General features: G+C 45.6%; 1 protein-coding gene across 1 annotated transcript in view; it reads right to left on the reverse strand.

Moving 5' to 3' along the window:
- Positions 1 to 13337, reverse strand: part of RPRD2 (regulation of nuclear pre-mRNA domain containing 2) — a 2300864-nt gene that overhangs the window by 1428685 nt on the left and 858842 nt on the right. The window lies entirely within an intron of this gene.

Raw genomic sequence — 13337 nt, forward strand, 5'->3', positions numbered from 1 at the left:
GGATTTCTGGTCATCAAGGGAAGTGGATAAACCATGTGGTTAACTTGAGGGACTAAAGATTGGGTGGATCCAGCCCACCGTATAAGAAACGAGATCTGGAATGGGTGGGTAACTCAGAAAAGGCCACAAAAAAGGGAACCACGCCTCAGGCTGAAAGGATGCAATGAGGATGACAGTCACTTTGCAATGGGCTACTTTCTAAAGAAAGCTGACTATCAGGGGAACTAGAAGATATGCATAGAGACGACCCAGGGGTCAGGCATGTAGAAGTGTGCCTGCTTCCAGTGAGGAGGAGCTAAAGGATAATAGCGGTTGCTTTTGGTGCTGGAGGAGAAGCAAAAATGTTGCAAGATAGAGTGCCCCAAAGCTGAAAAATCTGATCCACTACCCTCCGATTCAGAGGCTGCTCTTGGAGAAAAATATTCCTGCTCAGACTGCCTGCTAGGATGCTGGACCTCCCCAGAATGTGCGCTACAGTCAGAAACTGTTGAGACACAATCACCTGTTGGCAAACCCTCAAAACCTCGAAATACAGTATAAGAATGTGCTCCACACTGCTTGCTCAGATACTAAAGACAATGTCCATCTGGATCAAAATCATACCACTGGGGAGGACATCCTGAAATGCTTGCAATGCAAGGACAGCCTTCATCTCCAGAAGTTGGATGTGAACATTGGCCTCCACGCAAGACCAGTACCCTTGAGCAATCCTCCCTTTGAAATATCACACCACCCCAGAAAGAAGACATCCATGGTGACCATGGCTGACAGATGGGGGAAAACGAACAGTCTCCCACTGGTAACCAAAGGCAGCTAACCACCACAGAATCTGACTATGAAAAACATTTGTCAGCCTGATCAGAGGAGACACAGGATGAGCAAAATAGGACAAGTGCACTGGGTGATTCCACTGAAGAGATCTCATTTGGTACCTTGCTAAGGTGACCAACCCTATGGAAGCTGCCATGTGGCCCAATAGTTTCAAAATAGCATGAGCTGGTGATTTTACATAAGCAAACAAGGATACTGCCTGGCCTCAAAGTGCGAATACTCTGGAACTTGGAAATATGGGAGATGGTATCCAAGTGGTGGCCTATTAATTTCAATGTCTAGACAAATTGTAGATCTAAGTGACAGTTATCCCAAAATGGGCACACAAATGGAGCAAGGTATCTCTTGCTGTGATCAGATTCCATCTCATGGAGGCAGTGAGGGGCTCAATTGCCCAAATGAGGAAAGACCTGAAATCCTTGCAGCTGGAACGATGCTGCCACTACCACCATACATTTAAACACCCAGAGGGACAGTGGTGAAACTGAATGGCAGGGCTATGAACTGAAAATGACCGCCGCCCCCCCAGCTGAAAGTGCAGGGGATAACTAATATAATGAATACTGCAACAGTAGTATGGAAGGACAATGGACTGCACCTTTAACATCCAGAATTTGGGACTGTTTTACAAAAGGATTCAATTTGCTCAAATCCAAAACTGGCCTGAGGACCTTGTTTTTTGGGACCAAAAACAATCTTAAATAGATCCTAAATCCTCACTGGTCTTGGCAGGACCTCTTGGATGACTATATGCCAGCAGCTTCTGAATCTCTGTCACTGCTTGTCTCTTATGGGGTGGCACTTTTCGATGACATTTGTGACTAACACTTGAACGGCCCTCCAGAGAAAGAATCATGAAACCCTAATTTTCCGGACTGCCTCTGCCCAGAGGAACACATCCATTATGCTCCCCCTCCCCACCACTGGGGAACCCTCAGGAGTAGCATCCTTGGAAGGCTGCTGCAATTTGAGAAAGAAGACATATCTGCCCCCTTTTTGATTGCAAGAGAAAGTTCACTGAGGAATAGCAAACTGCACTCCAGTAGATGAAGTCTTCCCATCTTGCTCATTCCTAGTTAAGCACCCCTTTACCCCAAATAAGAAAGTGCCATCGAATGGGGTGTTAGAAGAATGCCTTCAAACAGTCCATGAAGTCTGCACAACCACATCCAAGTGTGGCATTTCACAGCAATACCAGTGTCAGCTGTTCAGGACATTCCATCAGCCACACTGAAGATGAGCCTCACACAGACATTGGCAATAGACTGGAGAGTGGACAAGAGAGTCTGCAATGTTCTCTGAACCTCTGTAGACTGCTGTCTCTCTACATTTCTAGAAACCAAAGCCACAAGTTTGAGCTGAAGCCCTCTCAGGTGGAAAATGTAGTCAAGTACCCTTAATGCAAATGTTGCCAAGGCATAACATCACTTCCCAGCCTGTCCAAAGCCCAAGAGTCTCAATTTAGGGGATGGACTGCAGAACTCCCCTCAAAGATTTCCTTTTTTGTAGAGTCTACCACCATGACCTCATCCACGGCTGATCCCTTATTCCAGTGAGGCCGATCACTTGGTGGAGCGAGAATGTTGACAGGCTTCTTTGAAGATTAGCTCTACTATGTCGGGCTCTTTCCATGCCCTCAGACACCAGACCCATGAGCGCATCCAGAGAGGGAACTACCCAGGAGGTGGATGGGCCTATGCTGAAGGCCTCCAAAAATTGACTCCTCCACAGAAGGGGCTTTGGTGGTCCAGTCCCCTCACTGACAAAGAAGCACCAAAACATCACCAAAGGAGGTGCCATCACGTAAGTGACTTAAGGGATCCTTCTTCCTCAAGGTCAGTATCTGCTGGGAGGGACTCCACATGGGAGTCCAGGTGCTTCCTCTTGCATTGCCTCCTGCCAGACACTTCCCACTCTGGCAAATCCAAAGGAGAAGAGGAAGAGACCCCACCAAGGGGATTCAGGGTCAACCAGCATAGGCTGCCCCAGAGCAGGCCGTCTGGTCACAAGCACAGATGAGAAGGGGAGGGGACATCAGCTGAGAAAGACTAACCCATCTCCACACTGGAGAACATCCTCTCCACAACGTCAAAGGCAGAGGTGAAAGTGGGCCACCCAAAGAAACCTAAGAGGTGCAGAAACACACTCCGATGTCAACATCAGAGCCAAGCTATAGCGAGCAGATGTCCTGAGTGGGAAGAATTACCCCAAAGCTGGGACAGACAAACCTGATCCAGAGGCACCTGTCTTAGTCCAATGCCTCCAAAGTCTGCCCAGCTCTAACACTGCCAGAGTTGAGGAAACCTTGAGGTTGGAGCCAAATATGGCCATGCCCTGCCCTCGAATAATATGCAGAAAGTGGAAGCAAATCCCAGCATGAATACCTCTAATTTAAAGGGCCAAAGGAAGGAAATCAGTGTGACTGAGCCAAAGTTCTGGACAGGGATCCTGGACTTGAAAGAATAAGCCACAATTGCGTCTCAGCTTGCAAGAAGGACCTCATCAGCTGCTCCAAATCCAAAGGCATGACACTGCCCACCAATTGCTATGGCCAAGTGGATGAAGCCACTGATGCGGGCTTGGAGTTTCCTTTCACTAGTGAAGGACCTGCCTCCAAGATGGATTCAACCCAGAGAGACTCAGACCCAGAGCATGGAAACAAAAGACTCCAACACCTCCAGCCATGTGTAGGGTAAGAAAAGAGAAGCTTCCTAGAACTTGAGCCCCCCCCCAATCACATCCCCCCCAAATCACATAAAAAGGGGCTTAGCATACCAAGAGCCAGGGAAGAAGCTTTACTCAAAGGCAGCACTGTAGGAGATCGGCTCCTGCGTGTTGGAATCAACTCTGGTGCTGAGCAGAAACCAAGGAGGTCTTGGGACCTTCAGGTCCAACTGACCAGAAGAGTGGTCAGGAGCAGAAAAGTACAGTTTTGTACCTACCATAAATGTAGATGTTAGAGTGTTCACACGGCTGCAGTTATCACACTTGCGTTATCCTGCCATCAGGCGGTCCCCGCAGTCGGCCAGAGTTCCAAAGTCTTGGTCCGGCGTCGGTTGCTGTTGCTTCTTTCCTGACGTCAGTGCGGCAGGGGTATATAAGAGGCATCCGACTCCATTTTCTTCAGTTTTTCTTGTCCCAGATGTCAGGTGCCCCCAAGTAGGTAGGCAATACATATTGCTAATAAAACATGTAAAAGGAATACCTTCAGTTACAAGCAAATACACCACAAAGGTTGTACAGGATAGAAAAGGTATAGAAAAGTTCAGCTACGTCAGAGGGGATGGAGGGAGGGTAACCTGGACTGCAGCAGTGTGAACACTCGAACATCTAAATTTATGGTAGGTACAAAACTGTACTATGTTCATCGTGTTACACTGCTGCAGTCATCACACTTGGGTTGAATCCCAAAGCTAAGGATGGGTGGTGGAACTAAACAGGGTTTGGAGAGGCTAGTAGGCCCAGCAGAACTGCAGTGGCAAAGCCAGCTCTGGTTTTAGAGTTTAGAGCTAAGTGATAGTGCTTGGTGAAGGACTGCACTGAACTCCAAGTTGCAGCCTCCAAAATATCCTTGGTTGGTACCCCTCTGAGGAAGGCTGTTGATGTTGCTGTAGCCCTGGTGGAATGGGGCCTAATGTTACCAGGTAAAGGTTTCCCATGGTGTGTGTAGCAGAAACGGATACAATGTCCTATCCACTTTGAAATGGTCTGTTTTGAGATAGCTTTTCCTTGTGATTCTGCAGCATAGGATACAAAGAGCTGGTCAGATTTTCTGAAAGCCTTAGTTTTATCCAAGTAGTAACGTAATTGCCTGTGCATGTCCAAAGAGTGTAGGAGCCTTTCCCCTTTGTTCTGGGGGTTTGGATGAAAGGTTGGTAAATGAATGGTTTGGTTTAGGGCCACACTGGATACCACCTTTGGCATAAAGGAAGGGTTAGTTTGTAAAGCGACTATGTCCTGATGAAAATGATGAAAGGCTCCACTGCCATTAGGGCCTGTAGCTCTGAGACTCTCCGTGCTGAAGTTATTGCTAGCAGCAGGGCAGTTTTCCATGATAGAAACTGTAGATCAGCTGTAAAAGCTGGTTCAAAGGGCGGTAGTGTAAGTTTTTCCAAAACAAAACTGAGATCCCAAGTTGGTGTTGGTGCTCTCCGGGGAGGTCTTATGTTCTTAGCCCCTCTGAGGAACTGTCTTAGTAATGGATGTGCAAATATAGGAGGATCCGTGTTGTATTGAGCTGAAATAGCTGAGGCGTGGATCTTAATAGATGAAAAAGAAAGTCCTTTGTGCAACATCTCAGTTAAATATTGAAGAATCTGAAGAATATTTGGGACAAGGGGATTTTGGCCTTTAGCCTGGTTCCAGGTGCAGAATATTTTCCATTTGTCTGAATAGGCTTTCCTGGTGCTGGGCCTCCTGGCCTCCAGAATGATATCCATCACAGCTTGAGAGAGAAGTGTTGGCTGGTTGTTTAGGTAATTTGCCATGCAGCCAGATTTAAAGTCTTGAGCTGGCTGTGTAGAATCTGATTGTTTTGCTGAGTGAGCAGGTGAGGAATTGGAGGTAAAATCCATGGTGGGCCTTGAGCCATGTTCCTTAGTATTGGATACCAGTGTTGGCGTGGCCAGTCTGGAGCAATGAGTATAATTTGTGGCCTCTCTAATCTGGCTTTCAGCAGCACCTTTGCCAGAAGAGGCAGTGGAGGAAAGGCATACACTGTCAATGTTTTCCAACTGAATGAGAGGGCGTCCACTTTCCAAGCTAGTGTGTGGTATGTCCTTGTGCAGAATTTCCGTAGTTGGTAGTTTTGGGGGGAAGCAAACAGATCTATGTCTGGGCTTCCCCATTTTTGAGTTATCATTGCGAATAATTGTGGATCTAGTTTCCACTCGTGAGGATCTATGATGTTTCTGCTTAGATCGTCTGCCAATGTGTTTTTCTTTCCTGGCAGGAACTGTGCTTGTAGTTGAACTTGGTAGGTCAGTGCTGTGTTCTACAACGTCACTGCTTGCCTGCACAGGGGGTAGGAATGTGTGCCCCCTTGCTTGTTTATGTACCACATCACTGTGGTGTTGTCCGTCTTTATTAGGAGTTGTCCTGGATGCAGGAGGTCCTTGAAAGCTGTTAGGGCATTTTGTACAGCTAGCATCTCTTTTTGATCGATATGTAGATGCCTTTGATCTGCAGACCATTTGCCCTGAATACATTGTCCTGCCATGTGTGCTCCCCAGGCATAATCCAATGCATCTGTTGTAATAGTTTGCCTGGCTGGGAAGACAAAAGGCTGACCCTTGTTGAGGTGACATGCCTGAGTCCACCATAGAAACTCCTGTTGAAGGCAGGAAAGGAGTGGAATTATTGTTTCCAAGCTGTGGCTGTGTTGAGTCCATACACTTTTCAGGTACCATTGTAATTTCCTCATATGCAGTTTTGCAAATGGTATTAGTAGTATGCAAGATGCCATGAATCCCAAGGCCTGCAGAATTTTTCTTGCAGGGAGTTGGGTCTTTGTTGCCATCATTTTGAAGTATGAGTCAGTTGTCCTTGCTTGTCTGGCGTGAGATAAGCCACCTGGGCCGTTGTATTTAAGCTGGCACCCAGGAATATTATGTCTTGTGAGGGCACTAGTTTTGACTTCTTTTTGTTTACTGTGTACTCTAGGCAACTTAATAGGTTTTTGACAAACGCCAGATGCTTTAAAAGAATGTCCTTGTTTTCTGCTTGAATAAGGCAGTCGTCCAGGCATGGATATATTTGAATTCCTCTTTGTCTGCAGTATGCAATTACTGGTGCCAGGCATTTTGTGAAGACCCTAGGCGCAGTAGATAAGCCAAAGGGCAGTGCAGAGACTTGGTAATGGGTTGAACCTGCTATAAATCGGAGGTATCTTCTGCAATTTTGTCTGATAGGGACATGCAGGTATGCCTCCTTGAGGTCCAACTTTACTAACCAAGCCTTCTTGCCCAGCATGGGAAGAAGCTGCTGTAGTGTCAGCATCTTGAATTTGGGAACTTCTAGATATGTGTTTAGAATTGAGAGGTCCAGAATGGGTCTCCAGGCTTTGTCCTTTCGAGGAACTAGAAAGAGTCTTCAGTAAAATCCTTGTCCTTGCTCCTGTGTTGGGACCTTTTGAATGGCTCTCATGTCCATGAGAGCTGAAATTTGCTTTTGAGCCTCTGCCCATTGATTTGGTGGCAGGTTTGGCATTCCTTTTATCCTTGGTAAAGTGTGAAAGTGGAATCTATATCCTTGAGATACAGTATTTAGGACCCATTTGTCTTTTGTGATGCTGTGCCAGTTGTCTGCAAAAAGTGCAAGTTTTCCTCCCAAGGGTGCTGCCAAGAGGGATTTGCTTGGCAGTCTGAGGGGTAAGTCATTGTGTTTGTCTTCTGATAGTTTGAGATCTGTCTTCTCCTCCTTTTTGGGTTGTGGCACCCCATTGTCGAGGCTGGTAAGAGCCTTGTGACTGACCTCTGCCCCTTGGGCGTCTGTATTTGCCCCATTGTGGTCTGGAAGAAGCTGGAAAGGACCAGTTTTTGGTTGGCCAATTTCTGCTGAAACGAGGGTGTTGAACCTGTAAAAAAATCCTTGACCGTCTGCATAGATTTTGCCTTATCCTCCATTTTCTTTAAAACCTCTTCTGCTTTTACACCAAATAAAACATCCTGCTGTAAAGGTGCATCCAATAACTTTGCTTTAACATGATCAGGTAAAGTTTGTTCTTTTAACCAAGCATGCCTACGTATGACAGACCCTGTCACTGCTGCTCTACGAGAGGCTTCCAATGAATCAAATCCACATTGCAAAGTATGTTTTCCCACTTGTTCAGCTGCATGCAACAAATCTTGCATTTCCTTGTAATCAGGCTGTTCTGTATGTGTGATCATTTTTTGTTTTAATTGAGACATCAAATATTGTTGATATTTCAGCATGTGAAACAGGCAATTTAAGGCCCTCATAGCTAGAGTAGCTGAGGTATATACTTTCTTTCCCCATCTGTCTAGTGCTCTATAATCCCTTTCAGAGGGTACAGGATTTTTAGCAATAGAGGTCTTAACCCCTTTGGGACCCTGGGAAATGGTTTCTGGGTCAGCAACAGGGCTTTTATATAGGCATTTGTGCGAGTCAGTGACTCTGTAGTATCTGTCTGGTTTGGCTGGTACAGGAGGTAGTGAATCTGGGTTAAGGCTATATTCTGAATAAACATCATCCGCAATGTCCAACACGGGTGGAAAAGCAAGTGGTCTGTGCTGGGGTAGTAAAAGGAACTTTTGGAGCCTTTTCTTAGAATCAGAGTCATCCTGGCCTTCCCAGTGGAAATGTTCCCTCACGGTATGTAGAGTTTCCCCACAAGAATAGTCTTCTGGGGGAGATGCTGAAGGGATAGACTCTTCAGCATCAGAGTCTTCATAAGGGGGAAAAGAATATGCCTGTTCCTCAAAAGAATCTGAAGAAAGTGAAACCTGGTCAGAGGAAGCGTAGTCCTCCTCCTGTCTTGGCCTTTTATCAGGAGGGGGATGGGAACCCCTGATAAGGGTAATTAAATCTTTAGCCATCTTAAGCATCTGTTTCTTAGGCATGGGGCCTTGTACTAGAGACTGCTGTACAGTCTTCTTTGTTTTTAAAGGGGTTTTCAGCTTTGCATAAGATTTAATAGTGAGTGTAGTCGGTCTGAAAACACCTTCTGCAACTGAAGCCGTTTCAACTGCACCGGAATCTCCTTCAGTCATGGAGACGGAAGGGCCTAAAGGTAAAGGTTGTGGAGGCCTAGCAATCTCCGCTTGGGAATCGGATGCCGCCTGGGGTTCTAAATCAGCGGTCGTCAGGGGCTGAGTAGGCGCCTCACTGAAAACCGGAGAACCGGCGACTGGCCTAGCAGAGGCCTCGGAGTCTGGTTTGGGTCTCGGCTGCCTGTCTATAGACTTGCGTTTTTTATGCATTCCAGTCGTCGGTTGCTCCGACGGCATGGTATAATTAAATTTCCTACCAAAATAATGTCGGGCGAAATCAAACAGATGTTTAATAGTACGTTTGTTAAACCTAGCACAAAACCGACAACCTGTGACGTCGTGGTCTGGGCCTAGGCAAGGAATGCAATAAGAATGAAAGTCCTTATGAGGTATTTGCTTCCCACAAGAAATGCAATTGTTAACTTTTTCTGACATTGGACTAAGGCAAGAAAAGGTTCCCTAACGGGGTACTTAGCTTTATTGATGACTTTGGTCTGAAATTCAATTTGAAAATCTCAGGAGTCGGCTGACCGGCACTTGCGAACTGCTTCTGCTTCGGGCACTGCACGGCAAGAAAGACTGAAGAAAATGGCGTCGGATGCCTCATATACCCCTGGCGCACTGACGTCAGGGAAGAAGCGACAGCAACCGACGCCGGACCAAGACTTTGGAACTCTGGCCGACTGCGGGACCGCCTGACGGCAGGATAACCCAAGTGTGATGACTGTAGCAGTGTAACACGATGAACATCAAAGGGAGGACCTTTTACCGTCCCCTTTTGAAAATTCAGAGCCCTTGGAAGAATGGCTGTGACTCGTATAAGATCCATTCTTCAGAGCTGGGGGAGAAGTGACAGCCTGGAGGAGACATTTCAAAACAAGCTTCACCCAATCCTCATTGATGCATAGAACCAAACTCCTCAAAAGATACAGCAGGACGAATTCCAGCAGAAAGCCCCCAAGCAATAAATGCATTTATGCACACCCTGCGAAGGAAGCTTGTGCACAGAACCTGTTTTTTAAAACCCTTACCCACACTAGACTCAAAAAACTCAAACTAGGCACTATAAAGTACCCGCCAAAAAAAATAAAATACTACTCTACATAAAATTATCTATTAGAAACAGAGTAGTAACACTAAGGTAGGAAAGGTCCGCCACTAACTACATATAACACACCCAAACAACCAAATACCTAGAAACCTAACACTATCTACAATCTAACCTACTATACTCTAAAATGTAGGAGAAACAAAGGACAATGAACAACCAGAAAAATGATACAGTCAAAAGCGGAGCCACAGATCAAGCTACTAGCTGGAATGACAGCAAACCTGATCTGGAGTATCCTCAAGGAAGGAGGTAGCAGAGGCAGAGCAAGTTGAGTTGAAGTCTTGGAGATTTGGCCAGCACAGGACCACATAAACTGCAGGAAGCTAGATGGTGAAGACATCAGATCAATTGCTGAACTATCTCCTGCAGGAAGAACATCCACGAAGCACACATGAATTCCATCCTTCCCTTAGTACTAACATTGCACTTCTAACCTAGATACATACTGTCAATAAACCTAGAGAACAGCACACTAGTCTCCTCCTTATTTCTAGACTTGTCTAAAGCCTTCAACACAGTTTGTCACAACAAACTTCTACTTCAAATGTCCTTACTAGATCTCTCTTAGCCCACACTTATGGTTCAAATGCTACCTGTCCAATAGGTATCAGTCAGTAAAATGTTATTGCACCCTCTGCCCATACTTCCCAGTCACCATTGGTGTTCATGTCTCTATATCGCTGATCCCTGCCTCTAACATCTCAACAACATCCTCCACACAACAGGCCTCCATAACACAGTATGCAAATGACTCCACATTCACTTGTACATCTGACATGGCACACCTCCAAAATATTCCTCATGAAGCTTCAACAGCCACTGATGCACGGCTTTGTAACTTGCAGTTAATGCTCAAACCCCCCTCCCAAAAAAAATACTTTTTCTCCAAATCCCTCTCTCATGAAAAAAACAAAACTGAAAGTCCTCTCTCCCTCTTAATAATATAACCACTGAAGTCACTTCTCACAGCAAATTAGTACGGATGATACTAGATGACAATCATAAATTTGACATGCATATACAAAACTACACAGGAAAGGACTCAGTGCTTTACAGAGCCAAAAACTCTCTCACCAATGCAACTAAACCTACATTTGCCACTACTTATCTCCTCACCACACTTGTGTCTCTTCCATCCATACTAACCTCGAGACATTGCAAAAATCAAAACATGAGAAATGCTATAACAAAAGTTGCAAACTTTGCTGAAAATACCCCTTTTAGAACCCACCGCTGTATAGCACTAAAAAGCCTAAATTACTAAGAACTACCCCATCAACTAACATATACACAGCCTCTCGCCACCTGTAGAATTAAACAGCATTCATCAGCTTGTCTAACACTAAATACCATTTTACACAACTATGCTAAAAGTCATTTTTTTACGATCTAATGAACAAAAAAGTACAGTTTTGTACCTACCATAAATGTAGACGTTCGAGTGCTAATACAGCTGCAGTAATCACAGATGGGTTCTCTGCCGTCAGGCGGGTCCTCGGTCGGCCGAATTCCAAAGTCTAGGTCTGGCGTCAGTTGTTGTCACTTTCTCTCCTGACGTCAGTGAGGCCGGAGTATATAAGACACAGCAGACGCCATGTTCTTCAGTCTTTCTTGCCCCAGATGTCAGGTGCCCCCATAAGGAAGGCAATACATAATTATGTTCATATGTATATACATGCAATGCAATATAATCCAAAATCAGTAGTTGCAAGCAAATAAACCACAGAAAGATAACCCAGTCATGTTGTATGAAGAGGGTGTTAGGCCCCATGCCTTTACCAAGTGGGGAAGGAGGGAGGGAAACCTGTACTGCAGCTGTATTAGCACTCGAACATCTACATTTATGGTAGGTACAAAACTGTACTATGTTCATCGTGCATACAGCTGCAGTAATCACAGATGGGTAGAGTCCCAAAGCTATGCACAGGGTGGTAGGTACTAGGAGGAACTGGGTTGAGCCAGAATGCCCTGCAACACAGCAGTGGCAAAGCCTGCTCTAGTTTTGGAATATAAAGGCAGGTGGTAGTGTTTTGTGAAGGTATGTACAGAACTCCAAGTGGCTGCCTCCAAAATATCTTTGGTAGGAACTCCTCTGAGGAAGGCTGTAGAGGTAGCTGTGGCCCTGGTGGAATGTGATCTGATACCTGTAGGAACAGATTTCCCATGGTAGGAATAACAAAACCGTATGCAGTGGCCTATCCACTTTGAAATAGTCTGCTTGGTAAATGGCTTCCCTTGAGCCCCTACAGCAAAGGACACAAAGAGTTGTTCTGATTTCCTGAAGGACTTTGTTCTGTCCAAATAATAACGTAGCTGCTATGGATGTCTAAAGAGTGTAGCAGCCTTTTCCCTCTGTTTTGGGGATTGGGGTAAAAGGTAGGTAGGTGTATGGCTTGATTTAAAGCTACCCTGGATACCACTTTAGGCATAAATGACGGGTTGGTACGAAGGGAAACCCTGTCCTGATGGAAGATGAGAAAGGGCTGCACCGCCATGAGGGCCTGTAGTTCCAAAACCCTACGAGCTGAAGTGATAGCCAGAAGGAAGGTTGTTTTCCAGGACAAATATTGCAAATCTGTTGAGGCAGCTGGTTCAAAAGGAGGCAATGTTAATTTTTCTAGTATGTAATTAAGATCCCAGGCTGGTATTGGTTGTTTCCTTGGTGGTCTTATATTCTTAGCCCCTCTGAGGAACTGTCGTAAGAGTGGATGAGAAAATAAAGGAGGATCCGTGTTCAATTCTGCAGAAATGGCTGAGGCATGGATTTTTATGGAAGAAAATGAAAGTCCACTGTTCAGCAGCTCAGCTAGATACTGTAATACCTGAGGCAAGTTCAGTTTTCTAGGGTCCTGGCCTTTTTTCTCATTCCAAGAGCAAAACCGCTTCCATTTTGCGGAGTAAGCTTTTCTAGTAGATGGCCTTCTGGCCTCCAAAATGACATCCTGCACCTCCTTGGTGAGTAGGGTCTGTTGTGGTGTTAATGAATTTTCCATGCAGCGAGATTGAGTGTTTTCAGCTGACTGTGAAGAGTTTTGTAGCTGTGCTGAGTCAGCAGAAGAGGCATTAGAGGCAGGGACCAGGGAGGAGTATGTGTTAGGCTCCTCAGGAGCGGGTACCAGTGTTGCCTTGGCCAATCTGGAGCAATCAGTATCATCTTCGGTCTGTCTGCTCTTGCTTTCAAAAGCACCTTGGGCAGAAGAGGCAGAGGTGGGAATGCATAAACTGTCCATGCTGTCCAACTGAATGAAAGGGCGTCCACTCTCCAGGCCTTTGGATGAAAGGTCCTCGAACAAAACTTTTCCAATTGATGATTCCTGTGGGAGGCAAAAAGATCTATGTCTGGCCTCCCCCACGCTTGGATTATCTCTGTAAACACCTGAGGATGCAACTTCCATTCGTGTGGATCTGTCATATTTCTGCTTAGATTGTCTGCCAGCGTTTTTTCCAATCCTGGCAAGTACTGTGCTTGAAGTTCGATTTGCCATTCCAGAGCCAAGTTCCAAAGAGTCATGGCTAGTCTGCACAAGGGGTATGAATGTGTTCCTCCTTGTTTGTTTATGTACCACATTACTGTGGTGTTGTCTGTTCTTATCAGTAATTGTCCTGGATGCAGGAAGTCCTTGAAAGCTGTAATTGCATTTATTACTGCTAGCATTTCTTTTTGA

Source organism: Protopterus annectens, chromosome 8.part0 (assembly GCF_019279795.1).
Source record: "Protopterus annectens isolate FY-2018-M chromosome 8.part0, PAN1.0, whole genome shotgun sequence".
NCBI classification, from domain to species: Eukaryota; Metazoa; Chordata; order Ceratodontiformes; family Protopteridae; genus Protopterus; species Protopterus annectens.